This window comes from Mobula birostris, chromosome 1, assembly GCF_030028105.1.
Source record: "Mobula birostris isolate sMobBir1 chromosome 1, sMobBir1.hap1, whole genome shotgun sequence".
Classification (NCBI taxonomy): domain Eukaryota; kingdom Metazoa; phylum Chordata; class Chondrichthyes; order Myliobatiformes; family Myliobatidae; genus Mobula; species Mobula birostris.
Genome location: NC_092370.1, coordinates 193236046 through 193261119, shown reverse-complemented (window position 1 = coordinate 193261119; position 25074 = coordinate 193236046). Strand labels below are relative to the sequence as shown.

Here is a 25074-nt window from a genome sequence, read left to right as displayed (position 1 = left end):
CTGACATTCCATATCATTGTGGCTGAGCTACCCTTTGCCACATCTCCTGCTCTTAGTAAGTGGGTTGTCACATCTACCTGATCAAAAACAAAGATGACTAGTTGCTTGGAGGGTTTTGATCTCCAACTGTTGAGGTTGCATAGAGCCAGGAGACTCTTAAAAGTGCCAGGAATAGGTATGTCAGTTTCTGCCCTGCTTAAGACTTTTACTGCTATGCTGTAGGTACTTCATTTCAACAGTCCTGTAAGAACAGTGTGTTCTGCTTTTACCATGTTTAGGTTTGAGCTAAAGATAAGGGGCTATGTTGTTCACATTAGGAATGTTGTGTCAGCCAATCAGGACAGTGGAATTGTGAGAACGTTCTAGAGAACGCTGGGCCGAGAGGTTTTTGTGAGGGACACTGGTGTGGGTTGAGGTCTTTTTAACGGGAGCTGGGAGAAGACAGGAGGGGAGATGGCTGAGGATGCCATCCCTGTTGCACGGATTAAGCGTTGGTGCAATTCAAAGCAATCATTCGTAACTAAGGCTTGTGTTCTGAGTGGGATGAATATCTGCAATTCAGATGAATTGCTGATAAGAATTAGGTTCAGTTCCAGCATTAGAGAAAATTATGATTATGGAATGGCATTTTGATAAAACAGATTTAGTTCAGACTAGCAATGACGTACAAGAGTGGATCTGCTGTTACAATTGGGGCATCTAGAGGGGCGGGGCCATGTGTCGTCTATACTTATAGAGAAGAGGTGAATGTAGGTGATGGGACTGAATTGGAAGTCAAGTTTCTCATGGCTGAGGGCAGGGACTTTAAAGACGAGTTGGACTCCTTTCTGTAGAGTGTGGGGAAGGAATTATCTGATGTGAAATGTCTATTGAGTCCTTCAGTGGTTGATTTAAATTCTGAGCTCGTTTTATCTATTACATTGCTGGTTGATAAATGCAGAAGTATATGTGGCACAGGTTAATTAAACCCAAAGATGTAATGTTAGAAAGCTTCACCCATGGAGGGGTGAAAATGAGGTTACCAAATTTAAAAAAACAAGAGAATTTGGAAAAAAAGCTAAGCAAGAATGAGGCATGGCTGATGCAGGCAGGAACAAGTGAGAGAAACACAGCAAACTATTGGGAACTAAAGATATACACTGTTAAAAGTTGAATTAGTAGTGAGTATCTCTACACTACTTAGTTGAAAATCTCAGGGTGAAACCCCTGGAGGAGAGATGATAGCAATAAAAAGTTAATTGAAGCTACGGCGATAACAAACAGCAACTATATTGAGACAATATCAGCAGTGATGATGGTCCAAAATCTCTACCATGTAATCAGGAATTAGTTCTGTTAAAGCATACCAAAGGATTTGGTCAGGTTTTTTTTTAGAATAAGTTTTGTGAATCAACTTTCCGTGGATGACCAACTATTTCATTCAACAAACCAAGAAACAAAATGGCGAGCTACCCAACATTGAAGAACCAGTGTGGGAACAAAATGTTTCAAGACGTAGAGGATTTAATAGGTTGGATGTATCAGTTTATTTATCATTTGAAGGAACTGAATTTGATATTCTAGAAGAACTGATTATTTTTGCAAAGACTTTGATAAATTACTGAATGAGATTTACTTTGTTTAAAAATTGTGAGGTTGGAGAATTTGTCGTGAAAGGAGGAACACTGTGTGTAGGTGTTTGTGTATATATATACCTTTTTTTCCAAATTCTCTTGTTTTTTTTTAAATTTGGTAACCACATTTTCACCCCTCCATGGGCGAAGCTTTCTAACATTACATCTCTGGGTTTAATTAACCTGTGCTACTTATACTTATACACACATATATATTTGTATGTTTTTTTTTGTTTGTTTATTGGTGTTGATTTTGAATTTGTAAGCATACTGACATGAACTGAAATGGAAGTTAGTGTTAATACTTAAGATTAGGGATTCAATTAGTTTTATAACTAACTAGGGATAAATAAAAAGGGAAGGTTAGTCTGTAAACCTTTAAATAGGGAATAACACTAGATCTAATTAGTTAGAGAAATTGGAGTAATAAAGATTATTTTAATGTATCTCACTGATTCCAACTGAAAAGGAATTTGGTTTTCATTTGATATCTGAGATCTGGAACTTAAATCTGGAATTTTGAATTGTTCTTACTCATGTATATATTTTGTATATATTGCCATTTTTTATAACCAAACTTACCTCTAGAAGTGCGTGTTTTCTATTCACTGCCTCCTTTCGATAACTAGAGCTTCTGATGGCCTACTAGCACCTAGTGTAATACAATGTAATTTGATTTTCTCATAAAGAATCTAGCCACCAGTCACACAAGATATGACAAGCTCTACACAGATATTACATAAAACTGTGGAGAGCCAAAGCTATTGTCAGTTGGGAGTGTTCTCTGGGTCAAGTCCTCAACCGATGTGGAAGAAGAATATAAGGCTTGGGCTGAGCAAACTTCTCAAATACTGGATGAATGGTAGTGTTCAGATAATATGAAAAAAGCTAAGCTGGTAGGGAGCTTAAAGGGCCCAGTGAGTGATATAATGAGGTTCCTCAAGGCAGAAAATCCATTAACCACCTCAGCTAATTACTTTGTACTTGCAAGTTTCGGAAGATGCTTTTGGTACTGTTGAAAGTGCAGTTGATCCTAGAATGAAGTTTAGGCACACATTTCAGGATGAAGGAGAGAAATTGTATGTCTCCATTTTCAGATCGGAGAAGCTGCTGCATTGTTTGTGCGACAAAGGAATCATTCAACTGTCTTAGAGAAATTGCTTGAGCATGAAGTAAGGTGTGAAGGGCATACTGTCACATGACATGATTGCTCTACGTATTCGAATGACCTGCAAAATGTGCCCTCCTCCATCTTTTATCAAGTTACTCAGAGAAGTTAGAGAGGAGAAAAGCACAATGGAGGAGGGGGGGCACTCTCTCTTGGACAGGATGGGTCACAAGGTGTGGTTGAAGCTGGAGGAGCCAAAGAAGGGATAAGGAAGTCTCAAAGTGTCAGGAAACCCCCAGATAAGCTGGCCTATAATGCATCCAGGAAACAGAGTGTTGCATTTATCTCCCTAGTGAGATACGTCACTACCATTTACAAATGGATTGGAGGTCCTGACTTCACCAAATTCCTTTGAAAACTGTATAATTAATGATGGGTTGATAAATTTCAAAGTCATGAGGACATGACTACAGACATCCCACCTCTCCCAGAACTTCCGGGAATCTCCCACATATTAATAGTGGCTCCCTGATGCCCGCAAGTTATATACAATGTCCCGGAAATTGATTTTTTTTGAGAGCAGATGTGAGAGAATGCGCGAGAAAGAGCGAGTGCGAGAGCAAGAAAGCAAGTGCGAGTGAGAGTGACCGTGAGAGAGAGCGAGAGCAAGAGAGTGAGTGCAAGTGAGAGTGACCGTGAGAGAGAGCGAGAGCGAGAAAGCAAGAGCGAGAGAGCAAGTGTGAGTGAGAGCAACCACGAACAAGAGAGCGAGTGTGAGTGAGAGCAACCACGAACGAGAGAGAGAACGAGAGTGTTCCAAAAAAATGTCAGAGTAGCAAAGTGTTCCAAAAAAAGAAAATATAAAACGTACGTCACCCCAGACTACCCTAAATTGCACCCCTGCCTAATAGGGCTCAAAATAATGACAGTGTTGCTCGATGCACTGTTTGCAACAGTGACTTTTCTATTGCCCATGGTGGATTAAGACTGTAAAAGACTTGTTGAGGTGAGTTTAACAGGTGTCATTCATTCATTAGCATAGCTAACGTTATTTAAACTAGCTGGCTAGCTGCTAAGGAGCTACTCTACTGCAGACATCACACCTCTCCCGGAAGTCACCCACAAATTGATGGTGCTACCTCCCTGAAATAAGTTTTTGCAGGGTGGGATGTCTGTGACTATTTTTGGTCGGGGGGGGGTCATGGGGGGATGTAATGCCCTGCTTAAGATTTTTAATGCTATGCTGCAGGACTTTCATTTTAGCATTTCTGTAAGACCAGTCTCTTCTGCTCTTTGCATGTTTGGGTTTGAGCTAAAGATGAGTGCCTATGTTGTTCAGCTTAGGAATGTTGTGTCAGCCAATCAGGATGGTGGAATTGGGAGAACATTCTAGAGAACGCTGGACAGAGAGGCTTTAGTGAGGGACACTGGTCTGGGTTAAGGTCTTTTAGGCAGGAGTTGGGAGAAGACAGGAGGAAAGATGGCTGACGATGCCATCCCTGTTGCACAAGGTGCTTTGTGCAGATAAATGGCTTCAAGGAAGAAGGACCAATACTCCAGTGAGGGAGCCCATTGGTTTGAGATGGATTTCAAGCAACATTTGGAAGGTGGTGTGTGCTTTCACACAGACTGTGTGTCCAGTGTGTGTGTTAAACACAACTTCAAGATGAGTCCCAACTCACTGCTGAGTCGAGCAGTGTTAGCCAGGGGCTATCGAGCTGCTGCTCTGGAGGTGCCCAATAAAAAGGGATTTCAACAGCTTCAGCGAGAAGAGATGGGCTATGCAATAGATCAGGTCTAATTGTAAACTGAGTAAAATATGATGCTTCAGTGGCTGAAATTTTCTCAGTTATTCTTCATTGTGCATCTTAAATGGCTAATTATTAAAAAGGTTAAAAACTCAGCTGTTGTTCCATGAGTGATTTCTCATTGTTGAATAATCATGGATTTTAATGGTTTGAAACATTAAATCCTCAATTTATCTGTATCAAATAAATCTGTATTGATTAATACTCCAGGTTGCTCTAATCACACTATTGACCAGACAGAATCAGGTTTGTTATCACCTCCATGTGTCATGAAATTTCTTGTTTTGCTGCAGCAGTAAAGAGTAATATATAAAAATATTATAAATTGGAATAATAAAAATATATGAAACAAGCAGTATGAAAACAGAGCAAAAATAGTGAAGTAGTGTCACAGCATTTCAAGGGACCTTGGATCACCTGGTCAATACAAATACCTGTGTCAGTTTGCTGTTTATTGAGCTTAGCATTTAACACACATTCATATAGTTCTGATCAAAAAGCTCCAGAACCCAGGCCTCTGTACCACCCTCTGCCACTGGATGCTGGACTTCCTAACTAGAAGACCACAATCAGTGCGTGTTGGAAACAACATCTCGACCTCGCCGAAAATCAAACCTAACGCACCATAGGGATGTGTGCTTAGTCCACTGATCTACTCTCTCTCATAATTGTGTGGCTAGGCAGAGCTCAAATGCTATCTATTAATTTGCCAATGATACAATCTGAAATCATTGGCAGAATTTCAGATGGTGATGAGATACAGGAGCGAGATAGATCAGCTAAATGAGTAATGTCATAGCAAAATCCTTTCACTCAACCTCACTAAGAACAAGAACTGAATGCGGACTTCAGGAAGGATTAAGATGAGGGAACACACACCAGTCCTCACAGAGGGATCAGAAGTGGAGAGAGTCAGTAATTTCAAGTTCCAGAGTGTCAATTTCTCTGAGGATCTAATCTGGATGCAACATCAAAGAAGGCACAACAGTGGCTATATTTCAATAGGAGTTTGAAAAGATTTGGTATGTCACAAAAACACTTGAAAAATTTTACAGACGTACCATGCAGAGTATTCAAACTGGCTGCATCACCACCTGGTCGGGGTGGGGGGGGCAGTGGTGGTGCTACTGCACAGGATCAGAGTAAGCTGCAGAGAGTTGTAAACTTGGTGGCTCCATCTTGAGCACTAGCATCCATCGTATGTCCAGGATATCTTCAAGGAGTGATGCCTCAAAAAGGCGGTGTCCATCCTTAAGGACCCCGTCACCCAGGTCATGCCCTCTTCTCATTGTTACCTTCAGGAAGGAGGTACAGAAGCATAAAACACACACTCAACAGTTCAAGAACAGCTTCTTCCCCTCTGCCATCTGATTTCTGAATGGAGATTGACCCAATGAACACTACCTCACTATTTTATTTCTATTTTTCACACTATTTAATTTAAATATTATATATATATATATATATATATATATATATATAGTTGTTTGTTTGTTGTTCGTCCTTCGTAGTCGAAGATGACCATGGCTTCAAAGTCAAATGGGAGATTGGTGGCTGTGGGTCCGGAGGTGACTGATGAGGCCAATCCGGGCCCTGAAGGCTCGCCCACATGTGGGACACAAGTGGGTGGGTGCTGTCGTGGCAGTGGATGCTGCTCGGACCTTGCGCACAGCACGCTTTCGTTGCGCCTCGATGATGCACCTGACTTCAGCTCCACGGGCTCCTGTGGTGATCTTGCTGCGCCAAGCTGGACGGTCGAGGGTAAGCATCTCCCATGTGTTGATGTTGACACCTAGGCCTTTAAGGGACGCTTTGAGGCAGTCTTTGTAACGTTTCTTCTGCCCCCCGACTGAGCGCTTGCCCTGACACAATTCTCCGTACAGCAGCTGCTTAGGCAATCGGCTGTCTGGCATTCTGACCACATGTCCAGCCCACCTGGCTTGGGCTTTCAGCAGGAGGGTGTAGACGCTGCAGAGCCCAGCTCGTTCCAGAATTTCCGTGTCTGGGACTTTGTCCGGCCACCTGATGTGGAGGAGTCTGCGGAGACAGCTCAGGTGAAAGTGGTTGAGCTGTTTGGCGTGGCTGCTGTAGACAGTCCAGGTCTCGCTGGCGTAAAGGAGGGTAGTAAGGACCACTGCACAGTAGACCTTCAGCTTGGTGGTAAGGCTGAGTCCTCTCCGCTCCCAGACGTTCTCACGGAGTCTCCCAAAGACGGCACTGGCTTTGGCAATCCTGTTGTTGACCTCAGCATCTATGTTCACTGCGCGAGAGAGTATGCTGCCCAGGTAGGTGAAGTTGTCGGCTGCCTGGAGGTTCTGGCCCTTCACCGTGATGCACGGCTCCTGGTATGACTTTCCTGGGACAGGCCGGTACATAACTTCGGTCTTTTTGGTGCTGATAGTGAGATCGAAGTTGTCGCAGGCTTGTGAGAAGCAGTCCATTTCACGCTGCATCTCCTGCTCTGTGCTGGCGTTGAGTGCGCAGTCATCAGCAAACAACAAGTCTCTGATGACAGTCCCTCGCACCTTTGTAACTGCCTGCAGGTGCCTAAGGTTGAACAACCTGCTGTCAGTCCTGTATCTGACGTGGATTCCTTCTTTGTAGTTACGGAAGGCATCTGTCAGCATGGCAGCGAATACCATACTGAACAGAGTCGGGGCAAGAACGCAGCCTTGTTTGACGCCATTTGTCACTGGGAAGGCCTCCGACTCGTCGCCGTCATCCAGAACTTTCACCATCATACCGTCGTGGAACTGCCGGATGATTGTGATGAACTTGCTGGGGCAGCCAGACTTCTCCATGATCTTCCACAAGCCTTCTCTGCTGACCGTATCGAAAGCCTTGGTTAGATCGACAAAGGTCACGAAGAGGTCGCTGTGTTGCTGCTGGCATTTTTCCTGGAGTTGGCGCGCAGCAAAAATCATGTCCGCGGTCCCACGTTCAGCACGGAAGCCGCACTGGCTTTCTGGGAGCAGACCTTGCTCAAGATGTTGGAGAAGGCGGTTGAGCAGGACGCGGGCCAGAATCTTCTCCGCAATGGACAAGAGGGAGATGCCTCGGTGGTTGTCGCAAGACTGGCAGTTGCCTTTCCTCTTGTAGATGTGGACTATGCTGGCATCTTTCAGCTGTTGCCGAACCTGTCCCTTTTTCCACATGGACTGGAAGAGAACAGTCAGCTTTTGCATCATGACAGGGCCTCCTGCTTTGTATACCTCAGCAGGGATTGCATCGGGTCCTGACGCTTTGCCACAGGAGAGTTGCTTCACTGCCTTCCTGACTTCATCTACTGTGGGGAGGGTGTCGAGGTTCTTGTTGATCTCTACCTGGGGCAGGCGAGCAATGGCCTCATCGCTGATGTCGGCAGGGCGGTTAAGGACATTGTTAAAGTGCTCAGCCCACCGATCCAGAACCTGCTTCTTCTCTGTCAGCAGCTGCGTGTCATCTGCGTTGAGGAAGGGTGAGGAGCCGGAGGACTGGGGTCCATATACAGCCTTAAGCGCATCGTAGAAGCGCTTTATGTCGTGGCTGTCTGCATAGCCCTGGATTTCATCGGCCTTCTTGCTGAACCAGCTGTCCTGCATCTCGCGTAGTTTTTTCTGCACCTTCCTTCTTGCGTTGGTAAAGGCATCTTTCTTGGCTAGCGACGTGGGGTCGTTCTGATTTGCTCTGTAATGTTGATGTTTCTCCGTCAGTAGTGCCTGTATTTCTTCATCATTCTCATCGAACCAGTCTTGGTTTCTTCGGGTTGCTGGTCCGAGATGTTCGAGGGCGGTAGTGTAGACAGCGTCTCTGAAGGCCGTCCACTGTTCCTCAACGCTGGTCTCATCTTCCTGTGGTGTGTCTGGCAGTCTGCCTTCAAGGTCATCGACGAATTTTTCTGCAACCCTGCTGCTTTTCAGCTTGGAGATATTCAGCCTCTTTGCAGTCTTCTGCCCTTGGGGTCTTCTCATGGGCAGAATGCGAAGCCTGAACTTGGACACAATGAGGCGGCACCACACATGGCTCTCGTCACTCTGACATCCATCTTGTCCCTCTTCCTGGTGATGATGTAGTCAATCAGATGCCCGTGCTTCGAGCATGGGTGCATCCATGACGTCTTCTTACGGGTGGATAGGCGGAACAGGGTGTTGGTGATGACAAGGTCATGTGTGGCACATGTCTTGAGGAGCAGAAGGCCGTTGCTGTTACACTTGCCAGTGCCGTGTCTTCCAATGATCCCTTCCCAGGTTTGGTAGTCTGTCCCTACTCTGGCATTGAAGTCCCTGAGAACGATGAGCTTCTCTGACTGTGGGATTGCTGAGATGAGGGCGTTGAGTTCTTCATAGAACTTGTCTTTAATGTCATCTGGGTTGGTCATGGTGGGAGCGTAGGCATATATATTTACCATAATACTCAGTTTTTTTCTATTATTATGTATTATATTGTACTGCTGGTGTAAATTCAATAAATCTCACAACATATGCCAGTGATATTAAACCTGATTCTGATCCTGAGTCTTGTCATGGTGTCAGGATGCTGGAGCAGGGATCCAATCACAGACCCAGTACTGTGCACACAGTGAAATTAATTGAGTGACAAATCCCGAGGTGCAAACAAAGTTGGCGTCAAAGTTCAGGCAGAGATCAAAACATCCAGAGAAATGCAAAAACCAGAACCGGGAAACAAGCAGAGTCAATATTCAGACGGACAGAGTACAAATACAAATACAAATACAAATACTGGAAAGGCTCAGGAAAATTCACTGGCACAATCTAGCAACAAACAGGTGAAAACACAGGACTGAAATACACTGAGCAATAAACAGGGAGGCAGATGATAGGTGGAGCACAATGAGACACAGGTGGCAGCAGTACGGGTAATAATGAGAAACAGGTGAGAGACAGAATACTCAGTAATACAGGGGCCGGAGTAGAGAGGAGGAGGGACAGGAACACATGGCAATACAAAACCACAGATTGACAGCTAGGGGAAAACACACAAAAAGACAATGTTCAACTGGAAGTACTGACACATGAGTTCTTAAATCAATGCTTTAATGCTCCCTAGTCTTTAAATTACAACCAGCCAAGTTCCCCTCAGGCAGGTGTAAAGTGGCCCAATAATTTCCTTCCTCTTGGGCAGGGCCCTTTCATAGGCAACAGCTTTATATGAGGTATGAACCCATGTGTTCTGATATAAATTGATTTCTAAGAATGATGAGGAGGGTTTTCTTTCATCCTGCCGGGGGCTCCAAGGCAGCTAACAGACTCCTCCAGCTGCGTCAGGGATGCATGGCCAATGATTCCATTGATTTCTGTACCTTAGCGGCTGAGAGCCGGTGAAACAATAAGGTTTTAGTTGCTCTGTTTAGATTAAGACTAAATGACCAGCTTAAAGACGTTCTGGAGGATTTGAAGAATCTTATGAAATAACCACAGACATCGACAACCGCATTTCTAAAAGAAAGGGGGAGGGACGTATGAGTTCATCCACAGGGCTAGTTCTCAAAACTACACAATGCCTAATTGCAGATCCACACATTCATCCCTGGAAGATCCCAGGCCCCCCAGCAGAGTGAGAGAGATGTATGGGGCACAGGTGTTGCTTATACTGTAGTAAGGCCTGACACTTCTGAGTTGCTGGGATAACTCCTAGGACCATCCAGTAAGGAGAGAACTGTAATGGTCTCAAGCTTCTCTCCTGTTTTGTCAAGTCCTGGAGTGCTTTTACCATCCCTATTATCTTGAGGGAGACATCGGCATTCTGTGAGAGCCTTGGCAGATGCTGGTTCAGCGAGGGATTTTTTGAACATCAGATTGGCAGAGAGATTCTAAATTTCTAGGGTATGCCTCAACCAGCCTACCTCTGCTACAGCCTTGGATGGTAGAACCTGGACAAATCTTTTATCTTTCTGTTGCTCACAAGTTGACTATTGTAAAGATTGAGGAGATGATTCATTCTCCAGACATTCCACTAATCCTTGGTTATAGAAACGTAGAAAATAGGTGCAGGAGCAGACCATTCGGCCCTTCAAGCCTGCACCGCCATTCAGTATGATCATGGCTGATCATCCAACTCAGAACACTGTACCTGCCTTCTCTCCATACCCCCTAATCCCTTTAGCCACAAGGGCCATATCTAACTCCCTCTTAAATATAGCCAATGAACTGGCCTCAACTGTTTCCTGTGGCAGAGAATTCCACAGATTCACCACTCTCTGTGTGAAGAAGTTTTTCCTAATCTCGGTCCTAAAAGGCTTCCCCTTTATCCTCAGACTGTGACCCCTCGTTCTGGACTTCCCCAACATTGGAAACAATCTTTCTGCATCTAGCCTGTCCAATCCCTTTTGAATTTTATACGTTTCAATCAGATCCCTCCTCAATCTTCTAAATTCCAGAGAGTGTAAGCCTAGTCAATCCAGTCTTTCATCAATTGAAAGTCCTGCCATCCCAGGAATCAATCTGGTGAACCTTCTTTGTCTCCCTCTATGGCAAGAATGTATTTCCTCAGATAAGGGGACCAAAACTGCACACAATACTCCAGGTGTGGTAGTACCTCCCTGCTCCTGTACTCGAATCCTCTTGCTATGAATGCCAGCATACCATTCGCCTTTTTCACCACCTGCTGTACCTGCATGCCCACTTTCAATGACTGGTGTACAATGACACTTATGTATATCTTCATAATCCTTGGATTAACTGGTCTTCTGGTAACCTTCAGTGTTAGTTGACCCTGCGCTGGGATAAGTGCCTTCCTCTAGGTTGCGAGATGACTTCCCAAGGTCCCAAGATGCCTGACCAAGTTTCTGAGATGCCCACCCAAGTTTCTGAGTGACCTGTTGCAAACCATATCAAGTTGCTTTCTGACTCCTCAAGATTGGACTTGAATTCAACAGAGTTTGTCTAGAGTGCCATTCGGGTATTCAGTTTTGTTGCAGGTGTTCAGCAAGAGGAGAGCCATTACTTTTCCTCCACATCAGGACTAAAATTGCACCATCAATTTACTACCAAATATGTATTTTAGAAGTACCAAAAGAACCTCTCAATAGTAAAGTGTCCATAGCTATGTTTGAGTTGTCTACAAAGTTCATTCCATATGATTGATTGGCTTTCATGGCCATTAGCCAATAACATAGATAGTGAATTATTGTTTTACCGGAAGGTTTGGCTGCTGTGAGAAAGTTCAGCATTTTGATTCAAGTTACACTTCCAAAAACTAACCAGGTGTTCTCAAGTCTCCTTTTTCCAGTTGTAAGATTAGGAACATTTGTGTGCTAAAATATAGGCTTTTACCTTTCCAACATTCATCAGAAGCACTCTCTGTGCTTCTTCCTCACATTCCCAAATTAATGACCTCTCACTCTAAAGAAGAGTTCAACTCTGCTATAATCTGTCAATAACAACTGTCTGAATTAGTACAATGTATGACATTTAGGTTTTCAGGCTTCCATGACCTGTATGAACCTGTCACATATGCACTAAAGGATTCTCCAATTCCAAATGAGGGAGAAATAAAGCAGCTGCTCAATCAGAATGCCCGGATGTTGCAAAAATGCATTGGAACCTTTGTACTCAAGACTTGCTGAAAAATCAAATACAGGAAAGCTAGTTCAGAGAGATCTAGGCAATACCTCCTACATGAACACTGTCATTATAGTCCATTTCATTGCTTCTGACTTCAAGAATGATGTTATGCTGCTCGAGAGTGATTCACAGTCATTAATGATGAAACTTCAAGGGTTATTTGCTTTCCTGTAACATAGCCAGACCTGCCATCTCTCCATGTAGCTTCTTAAAAGTGTCATCTCCTCCATGGTTAACCAAGTGCTGCATTAGAAACATTTAGAGTAGTTAAGATGTCTATTGGACAGACTACATTGAGAAGAAAAGAGAAGTAAAGGAGTTTCTCATGGATTGAGACATACAGGTGGTAAAACACTTTTAAAAGGTCGAGATCCAGAAATAGCATTATTATAAACAGCATTTGGTAGGTAGATGTGGACTAGGGTCCTTTGTTATTGTTGTTGTAATGTTTCCTTCCAAGAGGAAGATTTTTTTTTAGATCTAGCCCTCGCAGTTCCACCACCTAACAAGGTTCTGCAAAGGTGTAATCATTCAAGTGACCCTGATATTTCAGTGAAGATTACAGTGCAAGTAATTTGGCATCACAAGCTGAGAAACAACATATGACTGCCAAGTCTCCAAATAAACAGACACAAACAAAATATAAGGAGCATTCAGTGCGAGTGGTGCCAATTGAAATAATCGGTTCGCGTGGAAAAGCAAAAGAGGAGTCTGCAGCATCTAGAATTAGTTCTTTGCCACAGAATGATTTTGTAATCGCCTCTGGGGAAGAAATATGTGACTCAGCAAACTGTAGAGTAGTTTCTGACCTCATTTTCTACTATCTTTCACCAGAAATGCTGTCAGGTGATAATAGATATATTGCATTAAACGTACCTCATTACCAGAAGCAGAAAAAGTGGTGGAATCGATTGGAAATCTGCATGATTTTGTTTTGACTTTATTGTGATTTGCCTTTGATCTTGCAAACATGAAGCACAGAAAAAATTCCATATAATGTATGTGTTCCTTTGTCCTTAAACTACCAATTAGGATGAATTCAAAGATGAATACAAAATTTGTGGCAAAAATCAGAGATGCAACCAGGAAATTAGAAGCTTTCTGCGGAGCAAAGATGCTAGGTTTCCTCTCAGGGCATTCTGGACCCTCAATTAATCATGGACTTCTGAAACACAACACACCTGATTATCATTTATTTGAGTTTATTAGAGTGGTCTAGTGACTACTTTTATCATTAAGCTGTCACTGTGCTTTTCATACAAGTTGCTGGTGAATGCAGCAGGCCAGGCAGCATCTCGAAGAAGAGGTACTGTCGACGTTTCGGGCCAAGACCCTTCGTAAGTTTCTTACTGGCTCTTCTTTCAATTAGTCCTGACGAAGGGTCTCGGCCCGAAACGTCGACTGTACCTCTTCCTAGAGATGCTGCCTGGCCTGCTGCGTTCACCAGCAACTTTGATGTGTGTTACTTGAATTTCCAGAATCTGCAGATTTCCTCATGACTGTGCTTTTCATGATGCTTATTGTGTGAATACAGTTTCCTGATGCTTCTGGTTCTAAGTGATTAGTTTTTGATTTTGATCTGCAAGGGTTTCCTGTGTTTTATGTTCTGTTTAAGGTTATTCTGGACCAGAGCTCATCGCTGAGCTCTCTGTGTGGATTACCATTCTGTGTGCTCAAGTCCCAAATCAGTGAGCTCTAAGTTTGATTATTCTTGTATTATTCTCTGAATAAATCTTCATCATCAATTTCTACAATTGAGTCGTGAGATTGCTCTGCACCTGGGTCCGCTCATCTGAATATCATTACATTAATTGCTTTAACATAAAAACTCTAACATTTTCTGGCAGAAGTTATTTCAAAATTTGCAGATAGCACTAGTTCAAAGTGTGGTAGTTGGTGATAAACTTCCAGGGATGCACACGACTGGTGAAATGGGCAGAAAGAAAAATGATAAAATCCAACACAGAGAAGTTCAAAGTGATACATTGATAGAAGAATAATGACTCAAGGCCACGCAATCTTATGTTAGAATTCCTTGTGGGGTTGCAAAGAAAAAACAAGAGCCCTGATTTTGTTCATGCAGAAATCTTAGGAGGCAGGTGAAGCTAACAAAATACTTAACATGCCCAAAACTTCATTTCTAGGATTCCACACTACCAGAATTTGGAGGCAATATACTGAAAGGTATTAGTATATAGTATATGTAGGGCTAACCACATAGGAACAATTTCCATGCAGTCTTGTGGTAATGTGATTCACTGAATTTAATGAAAGAAGTCAAAGTGATTTATTTAGTATGCACTGTAGTACATAGAACACAGAACAGAACAGCACAGCAGAGGAACAGGAGCTTCAGTCCATGATGTCGTCGTGAACCAATAAAATTAGTGATCAAATAGCCAACTAAACTAACCCTTTCTGCCTACACAATGTCTATATACTTTCATATGCTGCTAATTAATCCACAAAGATCAATATTATATAATGTCCTCATTAAGAACATGTTTTATTATATTTCTACTACTATGCTTTGAAGTATTTTATTTTAGCAGTTTTTCTGCAAATGTCGTGTGTTCAATTAGTTAGGCTTCATAGACTAGTGTCCTGGCTTTGGCTGAGATAAAGAGCTGTTTGCTCTACCTAGGAATGTGGTGCCAGCCAATTGGGTTTGTCTTGGTGTTGTGCTGTAACATGCTGTCCAGTGGGATGCCATGGAACATTCAAGAGGGCTGGGTGGGATCAGATTTCTGAAGGACAGTAGTCTGGTTTTGGGTCTTTCGTTGGTAGGTGCTGGAACACGAAGGTGGTGCGGAACACGAAGGTGGTGCGGAACACGAAGGTGGTGCAGAACACAAGGGAAGATGCTGTCAGAATCCTGCCCAGAAGGAGAGACCCCATTGTAAGAAGTGCTTTGCTCAGACGAATGGTTGCAAGGAGGAAGTGCCAATACTCCTGTGCTAGCCAGATCATCTGAAATGGTCTTCAAGGGAAGTTCAAACTGTGGCTGGTGGCTTTCAAGTGGGATGTGGGTTCAGCGCTTGAATAATCAAAGTAAAGCACCCCGACTACTCCAGAAATGAGCTCCAATGTTTATGTGCACATTTAATTGTACTAGGCCCTTCTCTTTTTTTTTCTACTATTAACTGTTTGTCAGAGTTGAAATATCTGTAAATATATTTCCACTTTAATTTTACGCTGGTGTAAAATCTATTATTTCCTGGCAAACGATAACTTTGCACAGGGCAGCATTCGTGTAGCATTTACCACAATTTTCATTCTCTCATTGGAACATTCCAATTTTCTTCTTTGGTTGAACCTGAATCATACTGACCCTAGACGTGTGTTGCTTATTGAAGGTGGCCTTCCTACCATTACCCACGCAATGCTAAGTTACGCGGCTGTTAGCCATAGCTAACTAATGAGCCAAGTTTGTTAAGAGCCATAGTGAGAGGGATATAATTCTTCAGAGCTCTGGGCAGACTCTGTCAAGCAGAATGCATCACTTAATGTCTCTTTCAACTCTTAAGGAATTCAAAGAATATGAGGTTTGAATGACATACATGGAAATGGAGAATCCTTATTCTTACCTTTTTAACACAGTCGACTGATACAGTAGGCTCACTTTGAATTATTTGACAGTATTTACTGTGGGAGGTCACAAAACAAATTTTTATTGCAATGCGTTTGAAAACCTAATAACAATCAAAGAAACAGGGCAGGCATAGACCATCCAGCCATCGAGGCTGCTCCACCATTCAGTAAGATCATGGCTGGCTGCCATGAATGCAGCTCCAACTAACTGTCCTTACCCACAACCCTTTATTCTCCCACTCAGCAAAAATCTACCTAATTGTGTCTTAAATATATTTAAAAGAGTAGCCTCTACTGCATTCCTAGGGCAGAGAATTCCATAGATTCATTGTTGCTATAGAGTGCTGTCGAGTCATTGTCGACTCATGGCGACCCTACGAATAGTGAGGTTGTCCATAGGGTTTGCATGGCAAAATATGGGAGTGAGTTGCCATGCCTTTCTTCCACGCAGATGCTGTTGCTGTCCAGGTTGGGACCTAGCTAGATTTGAACTCAGGACCTTCCAACTCAAAAGTCCAGTGCTGATGCCACCACACCATTGGCCAGTCTACTACTTGCTGGGGAAAAAGCAGTTACATCTCCTCGTCTCCATCCTAAATTGATTCTCCCAAACTTACCAATGGAAACAACATTCCTGCCTGTATTTTATCTATCCCTTTTATATTTTGATAAGATTCCCTCTCATCCTTCAGAATTTCAGCAAATTTAATACTGGACAACATAATTTCTCCTCATAGGTCAACCCCCTCGACTCGTGAAACTCTGCTGTAGAATCTCTAAAGCCAGCACGTCCATTTCACTCCTATATTTTGCTGCCAAGAATACTGAATTCTTAGTGTATATAAAAAAAAGTATTCACACCTTCTTGGAAGTTTTCATGTTTTATTGTTTTACAACATTGAATTGCAGTGTTTTAATTTGGCTTTTTTGACGCTGATCAACAGAAAAAAAACTTCTGTGTCAAAGTGAATTCAGATTTTTACAGTGATCTAAATTAATTACAAATATAAAACATAAAATAATTGATTGCATAAGTATTTACCCTCCCCCCCCTTTTAATATGGCACATCAAATCATCACTGGTGCAAACAATTGGTTTTTGAAGTCACATAATTAATTAAATGGACAACTGTTTTTGGAGACCTGTGTGCAGTCAAAGTGTTTCAGCCACTATTGAAAAAAACTCAAATTCAATCTTGGCTAGAGTTTGCTAGAAGACGTGTGAGAGACTCTGAAGTCAGCTGGAAGAAGCTTCTATCACCCGATGAAACCAAAAGTGAGCGTTTTGGCCATCAGACTAAACATTATGTTTGACGTGAGCCAAACATCATACATCATCAAAAATACACCAACCCTACTGAGAAGCATGGCAGTAGCTGCATCATACCCTGGGATGCTTCACAGCAGGTAGAGGGTAAAATGAATGCAGCAAAGTACAGGGAAGTCCTGGAGGAAAACCTGATGCAATCTGCAAGAGAGCTGTAACTTGGGTGAAGATTTGTTTTCCAGCAAGTCAATGATCCCAATCAAAAAGCCATAGCTACAAGGAATGGCTTAAAAACAACAAAGTTAATGTTCTGGAGTGGCCAAGTCAGCGTCTAGACCTCAATCCAATTGAGAATTTGTGGCTGGATTTGAAAAGGGCTGCTCACTCATGATCCCCATGCAGTCTGATGGAGCTTGAGCAGTTCTATAAGGAAGAATGGGGAAAAATGGCAGTGTCCAGATGTGCAAAGCTGATAGAAACCTATGCACACAGACTCAAGGCTGTAATTGCTGTCAAAAGTGCAAACACTAAATGCTGACTTGAAGGGGGTGAATACTCATGCATTTTGTGTTTTATATTTGTAATTAATTTAGATCACTTTGTAGAGATCTGTTTTCACTTGAACACAAAAGAGTCTTTTTCTACTGATCAGTGTCAATAAAAGCCAAATTAAATCCACTGTGATTCAATGTTGTAAAACAATAAAACATGAAAACTTCCGGGGGGGGGGGGGAAACATTTTTATAGGCACTGTAACTGGCTGAAATATAGCCAGCACATGCCAAGAATACATCTCACAGGAGTTGTTTGACTGCCTGAGATGTGTCAAATCTTGGTGGGTTAGTATAGTGGTCATGTTACAGGACGAAATGAATAGTTTGGGGAAATCCTCCTGTCTCTGATTTGACATTCACTTTGTTTCAGAGTACCTTGTTATTTATTAATTCAACTGTTATTTTTTTATGCATGATTCTTCAGGGAAATTCTCTTTGAAGTCAGCAGTGAAAGAGGATGAAATGAGTGGGTTGATAATATCTAAATGACATCTTCCTTTCAAGGATGCTTGAATTATCTCAGCTCTTGCGGCTCTCCCTTCTCACCATGACAATGAGATATGTAGGTGTGCCCATTGGGGCTTGAGACTCCAAAACTTCATTCTGTCTCACTCTGAGACTGAAAACAGAAAGCTTAAAGTTTTGGTATCATTGGAACTCGTTGGTTTGTATTAAAACCCAATCTCAGAAAAGAGAACCTTTCACAGACTGGTGGAAAGTAGGCACTAAACTCTTGGGTCAATTTTCATGTAGCAGAACTAATTTTGCTCTGCTAATACATCACTGATAGGAAATAGCAAGAGACTAAACATAGGCATATATCCAAACTAATTTCTTAGGTTCCACCTAGAATAGTGCATCGATTAACATTTTAGCTTCATGGAACCAAAGAATCATACAGAGTGGAAACAGGCTATTTGTCCCAACTGGTCCATGCTGAACAGTGGGCACCCAGCCATATTAGTCTCATCTCCCAGCAATTAGTTCAATGCTTAAATGATTCAAGTGCTCATCTTCAACCCTCTCAGCTACCCATCTTTAAGCACTCTTTCTGTTAGTGCATTCCAGGTACATACCACTCTGAAAAAGGTTTCCCCTCATATCCCCTCTAAATATAGAACATGAATAGTGCAGCACATTACAGGCCCTTCAGCCCACGATGTTGTGCCGACCCTCAAACCCTGCCTCCCATATAACACCCACCTTAAATTCCTCCATATACCTGTCTAGTAGTCTCTTAAACTTCACGAGTGTATCTGCCTCCACCACTGACTCAGGCAGTGCATTCCACACACCAACCACTCTCTGAGTAAAAAACCTTCCTCTAATATATCCCTTGAACTTCCCACCCCTTACCTTAAAGCCATGTCCTCTTGTATTGAGCAGTGGTGCCCTGGGGAAGAGGCGCTGGCTATCCACTCTATCTATTCCTCTTAATAGCTTGTACACCTCTATCGTGTCTCCTCTCATCCTCCTTCTCTCCAAAGAGTAAAGTCCCAGCTTCCTTAATCTTTGATCATAATCTATACTCTCTAAACCAGGCAGCATCCTGGTAAATCTCCTCTGTACCCTGTCCAATGCTTCCACATCCTTCCTATAGTGAGGCGACCAGAACTGGACACAATACTCCAAGTGTGGCCTAACCAGAGTTTTATAGAGCTGCATCATTACATCGTGACTCTTAAACTCCATCCCTTGACTAATGAAAGCTAACACCTCATAAGCTTTCTTAACTACCCTATCTACCTGTGAGGCAACTTTCAGGGATCAGTAGACATGTACCCCCAGATCCCTCAGCTCCTCCACACTACCAAGTATCTTGCCATTTACCTTGTACTCTGCCTTGGAGTCTGTCCTTCCAAAGTTACCACCTCACACTTCTCTAGGTTGAACTCCATATTTTCCCATTTATTCTTTATCTATATCCTCTAGTTTTGTTCACCTATGATACAGCGAAAGATTTCCTGGAATCTACCCAATCCATAACCCTCAGAGTTGTATGTCCCTTTTTAACCTCCTTTGTTGCTATACTCTGGGATACTAAGCTGCCAGTCTTGCCCATTCATCAGCTAAGTCTCAGCAATAGCAACAATATTGTAGACCATTGTGTTATCTAAAGGTTTGAGTTCATCTACTTTACTGGATGCATTTTAGATTTAAATTCCTTTGATGTGCACTTACCGCCTTGACCCTATTGGACTTACTATTTTTCCTGAAGGTGATCATATTTCTCCATCTGAACAACTACTCTGAGACCCCATTCACCAGCCAAATCAGTTTAAATCTTCCCAAGCAGCACGAGCAATCCCCTCAGCAGGGACTTGGATCCTATCCTGGTTAAGGTGCAAACCATTCCACACCCAGAGCCCACCTTTCCCTAGAAATAGTCCCCTTGATCCAGACCCCCTCATCATGACCTAACCTCCTACACCATCTCTTTAGTCACACACTGATTTGCCCTATCCTTCTATGCCTATGGGTACTTGCTGACACTGCAGAAATGATAACCTTTAAGATCCTGCTCTTTAAACACCTAACTAGCACCTAATCTTATATTGCAGGATCTCATTCCTCCTCCAACCAAAATCACTGGTAGCTTGTCTGTCTTCAGCAAGCTTTGTTAGCTCTGATAATGTCAACTTGACTGCTCAGCCTCTTCTTCACACCACACCATAGAAGCTGCTTCTGCTGGCAGGTAACCACATTATTATATAAATAGCAACACTGTATAGCTCAGAACACACTGGAGGAACTCAGCAGGTCGGGCAGCATCCGTGGAAACAATCAGTCAACGTTTCGGGCCGGAACCCTTTTGTCAAGACTGAAGAGGGAAGGGGCACAGGCCCTATAAATAAGGTGGGGGGAGGGTGGGAAGGAGAAGGCTGGTAGGTTCCAGGTGAAAAACCAGTAAGGGGAAAGATAAAGGGGTGGGGGAGAGGAAGCAGGGAGGTGATAGGCAGGAAAGGTGAAGAGGGAATAGGGGAAAACACAATGGGTAGTAGAAGGAGGCGGAACCATGATGGAGGTGATAGGCAGCAGGGGGAGGGGGCAAAGTGACATAGGGATAGGGGAAGGGAGGGGGAGGGAATTACTGGAAGTTGGAGAATTCTATGTTCATACCAAGGGGCTGGAGACTACCTAGATGGTATTTGAAGTGTTGCTTCTCCAACCTGAGTTTAACCTCATCATGGCAGTAGAGGAGGCCATGTATGGACATATCCGAATGGGAAGCAGAGTTGAAGTGGGTGGCATGGGGGCTCACGCTGAGCTCGTCAATTTCATCAACTTTACTTCAAACTTCCACCCAGCCCTCAAATTCACTTGCCCTATCTCGGACACTTCTGTCCCCTTTCTCGATCTCTCGGTCTCCATCTCTGGAGACAGACTGTCCACTGACATCTTCTACAAGCCTACTGACTCTCATAACTACCTCGACTATACCCCTTCCCACCCCGCCACATGCAAAAATGCCATTCCCTATTCCCAGTTCCTCCGTCTCCGACGCATCTGCTCCCAGGATGGGGCTTTCTATTCCAGGACACCTCAAATGTCCTCTTTCTTTAAGGATCGTCGTTTCCCTTCTGCCATCATCAATGATGCCCTCACCCGCATCTCCTCCATTTCCCACACTTCGGCCCTCACCCCATCCTCCCGCCACCACAGCAGGGACAGAGTTCCCCTTGTCCTCACCTACCACCCCACCAGCCTCCGGATCCAGCACATTATCCTCCGTAACTTCCGCCACCTTCAACAGGACCCCAACACTGAGCAAATCTTTTCCTCTTCACTCCTCTCCACTTTCCGCAGGGATCGGTCCCTCCGCGACTCCTTGATCCACACGTCCCTCCCCACCCGGCACTTACCCCTGTAAGCGCAAGTGCTACACCTGTCCCTATACCTCCTCTCTTGCCACCATTCAGGGCCCCAAACAGTCCTTCCAAGTGAGGCAACACTTCACTTGTGAGTCTGTTGGGGTCATCTATTGCATCCGGTGCTCCCGGTGTGGCCTCCTCTACATCGGTGAATCCCGACGCAGATTGGGGGACTACTTCGTCGAGCACCTCCGCTCCATTCGTCATAACAGACAGGATCTCCCGGTTGCCACCCACTTCAACTCTGCTTCCTATTCCTATTCAGATATGTCCATACATGGCCTCCTCTACTGCCATGATGAGGCTAAACTCAGGTTGAAGAAGCAGCACCTCATATACCGTCCAGGTAGTCTCCAGCCCCTTGGTATGAACATAGAATTCTCCAACTTCCGGTACCTCCCTCCCCCTCCCTTCCCCTATCCCTATGTCACTCTGCCCCCTCACCCAGCTGCCTATCACCTCCCTCATGGTTCCGCCTCCTTCTACTACCCATTGTGTTTTCCCCTATTCCTTCTCCACCTTTTCTGTCTATCATCTCCCCCACCCCTTGAGCTTTCCGCTTTCTGGTTTTTCACCTGGAACCTACCAGCCTTCTCCTTCCCACCCTCCTCCCACCTTCCTTATAGGGCCTCTGCCCTTTCCCTCTTCAGTTCTGATGAAGGGTTCCAGCCCGAAACTTTGACTGATCATTTCCACGGATGCTGCCTGACCTGCTGAGTTCCTCCAGTGTGTTGTGAGTGTTGCTTTGACCCCAGCATCTGCAGAGTATTTTGTGCTTACTGTATAGCTCAGGACGGACTTTTATTCTCCATGGATTAGGAGACATTAAAGCATGGGATATATGATAGATCCAGCAAAAGGGGAACTATGCAGCTACAGATAACATGTGAACTATTGATCACGAGATTATTGGTTATTAGCGGATGCAAAAGATAGAGGTAAATGTCAGTGAAGTGGAGCGGATGAAGAGAGTTATCCATGATCTTGTTGAATTGTAGAGTAGGCATAAAGGGCTGAATGGCTTACCCTTTCTCCCACTCCCGCAATACCCCAGACTTGCCAGATCTCATTATAACTGTAACAGGCGTTAAGAAGCTTCTCAAGGACTTCCAGCCTAAGAAAGCACCAGGACCTGATCAAATACCAGCTATGATTCTAAAGAGTTGTGCTTCCAGTCTAGCTCCCGTTTTGCGAAAGATATTCCAGAAGTCTATTGATACTGGGACATTACCAGACGATTGGTTGAAAGTGAATGTCGTTCCAATTTATAAGAAGGGCGAGCATACAAATCCGGGAAATTACAGACCAGTTTCACTCACTTCCATCCCTTGTTAAATTCTTGGAACATATTATTCACTGTCACATTATAGACCATCTGGACAGACACAATGTTCTTACTCACCATCAACATGATTCCGAGAGGGTAGATCTTGTGACACACAACTTGCAGGGTTGATCAACGACTTAGCAAAGATCCTTGACAATAGAAGCCAAGCAGACTTGATCATACTCAACTTCAGTAAGGCATTTGACACGGTCCCCCACCAGAGATTGCTACGTAAGCTTGAACATGTGGGCATTAACAACAGCCTTCTACATTGGTTAAACATGTTCCTCACCAACAGACAGCAACGTGTGCTTCTTGAGGGGCAGAGTCCCCTCAATCTCTAGTATCATCCAAAATGCCCCTGGGGACTGTGTTGGGACTCTTACTTTTTCTCATTTAAATCAAAGACTTGCCAAATATAGTCAAGTCCAAAGTCAGACATTTTGCAGATGACTGCATAATCTACCATGAGATAAAATATGACCAAGATGCTCAGCTGCTGCAAAACGATATTGATTATGTCAATGGGAATCTCAATGGCAAATCTTTCAACTCATCTAAATGTTATGCTATGCATGTCAGTCACAAAGTAAGTTATACCAATCAACATAATATATGACATGAATGGACAGATTCTTGAAACAGTCACCCACCACCCATATCTTGGTGTTGAAATTAGCAAGGATCTTAACTGGGCATGCCACATCAATCAGATTACAGCCAAAGCAAATAAAATGCTGGGTATCCTGAGAAGAAACCTCCACTCATGTAGTAAATCCGTCAAGGACATGGCATATAAGACACTCGTCCGTCCAAAGCTTGAGTATTGCGCGGCCATATGGGATCTCCATCAAGCTAAAAAAAAATCCAACACTCACTTTGTGTTAAGCGATTACAACAGGAAATCACCAAACATGCTCTCTAACCTTCAATGGGAACCACTTGAAAACCAATATATTAAACTACTGTTAATTTTCATTTTCAAAGAAGTTCACAACATCACTCCATCAAACATCCAAATTCGTCACAGGGTCAGTTCAACTGAATAGCAAACTGGACCTCACATATTGAAAACTCGTTCATTCAATAAGATTTGCTGCCAGTTCTCCCTCTACCCAAGATCAACAAGAGAGTGGAATCTTCTGCCACCAGACCTGCGTAGTATTTCTGACATAAATATTTTTCAAGATAGACTAAATCAGATGGATTTAGGGGATCTAGTCAAAAAAGCTTACTTTATAATTTAACTCCCACGCCAGTCACACCGACTGCACGTTATAACAGCCACCTGGCAGTGCTTGCACAGTACCAAGCAGAAGCACTTATGAACTTGCTTCTCCCTTTATTGGGTCCACAATATAGCCCATGTTTTAGCACTTCCTATGTCTGTACTGCACTGTATTATTATTAATAATGCAATGACCTCAACTGCTTGTGCAATCAATTCCATGATAATGTTTAGTGCTTCTACAGCTGAGTAATAGAAGAGCCAGATATGTTTATCTTTTATTGGATGTTGCTAATGTGCTGACAACATACTGTTCACTCTTCATTAATCTATTGCTTTTAAATGCCAGGTGTAAAAATGCAGGGCTACGTGTTTCTCCCAATTGAAGAAATATTATTTGTGTTGAAAGAAGTCAGATGTGCACTTAGTATTCTTAGAATAAGATTCCTGAATATTCTGAAGATATATCTGCTTAATTGAAATTTTAGTTGATCTATATGTGTGTGTCAGAAGTATGGACAACTTGCAGTAGGAACCTCAATGTACCACCGATACGGATTCGACAAATCCCATCAAATCTGCTGGCAGGATAGGTCAACAAACATCAGCATCTTTTTCCAGGCCATTGTCCCCAGCATTCTGGCTGTCATCTTAGTCAACTCCAAAGGTGAGCCAAATCATCAACTAGCCTGATACAAACACTGGCAGCAAACACTCAACTCTAAACTGCACTGAGTAAGTGACTTCCACTGGAGCAAAGGAAGTATTTCATGGATGACCTCAAATCTCCTTAAAAACATGTAACATCCTCACTGAGGCATGGAAATCTTGGGGTAAGTATCTAATCAGTCACCAAACATGCAAGGGATTCTCTGATAGCTCCAAGCACAAAGAGAATAAGATGTACGCTGCATGTCCACCTGACCCCTCAAGTCCCACTTGGTTTCATTCTGTGAGACCTACCTGAAGATTGATTTGTCCCTTCAAATTGCATACCACTGTATTGGAAACAATTCATCCCCAGCTCTGAGGGAATGCCAAAGAAGACAAAGAAAACAGCAAGAATTGTTATGATGCAGCAGATAATGCTGTTAACTCACAGCTCAGGCACAGGGGTTTTGATCCTGACTTCCAGTGCCTTTTG

General features: G+C 43.3%; 1 long non-coding RNA gene and 1 pseudogene across 1 annotated transcript in view; one reads left to right on the top strand and one right to left on the bottom strand.

The window, feature by feature from the left end:
- Positions 1 to 25074, bottom strand: part of LOC140211103 (uncharacterized) — a 40014-nt gene that overhangs the window by 12805 nt on the left and 2135 nt on the right. The window lies entirely within an intron of this gene.
- LOC140199410 (ubiquitin carboxyl-terminal hydrolase 35 pseudogene) lies at positions 11604 to 13246 on the top strand (annotated as a pseudogene).